Source organism: Montipora capricornis, chromosome 6, assembly GCF_036669925.1.
Source record: "Montipora capricornis isolate CH-2021 chromosome 6, ASM3666992v2, whole genome shotgun sequence".
NCBI classification, from domain to species: domain Eukaryota; kingdom Metazoa; phylum Cnidaria; class Anthozoa; order Scleractinia; family Acroporidae; genus Montipora; species Montipora capricornis.
The window spans coordinates 54,040,700-54,042,791 of NC_090888.1; the positions used below are offsets into that span (position 1 = coordinate 54,040,700).

Below are 2,092 nucleotides of genomic sequence, written 5' to 3' on the forward strand. Positions count from 1 at the left end.
ACATTTCTATGAAAGGAAAGTGGTCTCAGCTCCCAGATCGTCTCTAACAGAGAAAAGACACTCAGCAATATTGACCAAGACAAGTTAGAACCGAAAACAGTTCACTTCCGAAGAGTAAGAATCTGGTATCAGGTTTGTCCTCATCGGCGTCAGATAAGTGTCTATTTTGAAACCCATTTTGCAGGAAAAAAAAAACCAATAGACCAAATGCTGTACCCAATTCAAATCTCCCGTAGTTAAGATTCTTTGCGTATTGTATTTGTTTAATAAATGATATTGAAATACTTGGGGATAAACTTTTTATTCCCAAAGGGTTTGAATTGGGTAAAACATTGAGGTAGCCGATTTGGTTTATTATTTATTTTTCCACAAAACTTGGTTTAAAAACAGACACTTCTGACGCTGCTGGGGCCTAGGCCAATTTGGCTAATTCTTACTCTTGGTGACAGACTCTTGGCTTTCTATAATTATAATGTGGGCCTTGACAATAATGCATAAATGTCGAGAAGTGCCGAGGCTTTTTTGTCTTCACGAGGGTGTCCATTTGGAAAGTCTTACAATATTTTTATTCATACCTGCCGCTGAAATGATCTCTCCTCTTGATCGTCACGTTTGAACCACAATGTGTACACAACGATGGAGTAATAGCCAATCAACAACAGGGATGAAATGCCAACAAACGAAGAGTAAATGAGCCGATAACTGGCCTTTTGCAATTTGTTATCATCCCAGAAGTAATCACAAGACCTTACAGCGATCTCCCTTCCAAAGCTCTGTATGACGAATCCCCGGAAACTTAACAGAGCTGCAAGGATCCAAGTACCTGGGATAATTACCTATAGGATGGGATGCATGGAACTCTTAACAGTTCATAAGGAAATGTAAGGACAACGAGTTACAAGAATAAGAAATTAAACTACTGATTAGTCTTCGAAAGGGAAAGGTTGGAAAGGTATCCAAAGTATTTTCCAAACTTCTTTGATAACAAATGAATGAAGGGGTAGTTTCTAAAGAAACTGTGTTGCTGCGTCGGTGGGGAAGTAGTATACAAAAATTTGGTTTTATCAACGGAGTTGATAGTGTAAATTGGCCACCGTACAGAGATTCTAAAAGCTGACGTTTTGAGCGTTAGCCCTTCGTCAGAGCGAATAGAAGGGCTAACGCTTGAAACGTCAGCTTTTAGAATCTCTGTACGTTGGCCAATTTACATTATCAACTCCGTTGATAAAACCAAATTCTTTGATAACAGGTTAGTATTCACTAATTAATGTCAGCTTTCCAGGCCTTAGAAATGCAATGAGAAAGGGCTAAATACTGACAGCAGAAGTTTGAAGTTAAAATTTCATTTCGTTTGATGAGGGACCCAGCGGATTAATTTGCCTAAATAAGCCAACGTTTTTAAGGTATTTTTCCCGTTTCATTCAAATTTGATTATACTTCCCATGTCAAGTCTCCCAAAGGCCTTTTGAAAGCAAGATTCGAAAAAAAAAGAAGAAAATCAATTGTTAAATACTTAACAGGTTTTTGAGAAGCAACAGTCCTTTTTGTTGCTCGTTATTGAGTATAGAGTGTTTTCATTTGCGTGATCAGTCTCTTTTTTTAACAAAAATCGGAAGAAATTGTTTGCATTAGAATTGAATTAAATTTCTGCGAGTAATCTTAATACACTAGTATGGGTGGCAAGAAAATTACAATGACATTGGTAAAAAAGAATCTTCCTACGCAAATGACCACTAATCCGTTTGGCACGTATATACTGTGTACGCTCTGCAGGATAATCAGCGCACCTTCAATTGTCGCCAAGTGAGTTTTCGCTGAACTGAAAGTGGGTGAACTACAGCCCAGTAGCGTTCCCTTGCAATGGCAATCAGAGTTAATACGGAACAATTAGATCCGAACCACGCCAACCTTATCAACACCAGGCAAATTGCATTCCCAGGCATTGCATCAGAATTATTAACAGAGTGACGGTAGACGGAATATGCAAAGAGAAAGGTAGGATAAACGATGTCCGCCACGGCGAGGTTCAAAAGAAGATAGTTGAAAGGAGTCCTACGACATGAAAAATAAAGTTTAATTCCGTAAAGGTTTG

At 38.5% G+C, this 2,092-nt stretch overlaps 1 long non-coding RNA gene across 1 annotated transcript in view; it reads right to left on the reverse strand.

Moving 5' to 3' along the window:
• Positions 1-722: 722 nt before the first annotated feature.
• Positions 723-2,092, reverse strand: part of LOC138052505 (uncharacterized) — a 3,412-nt gene continuing 2,042 nt past the window's right edge. Inside the window, exons 2-3 of the long non-coding RNA XR_011133101.1 lie at positions 1,788-2,052; positions 723-836 (exon numbers count right to left, since the gene is read on the reverse strand). This is a non-coding gene — a long non-coding RNA (uncharacterized lncRNA). The remainder of the gene's footprint in view (positions 837-1,787; positions 2,053-2,092) is intronic.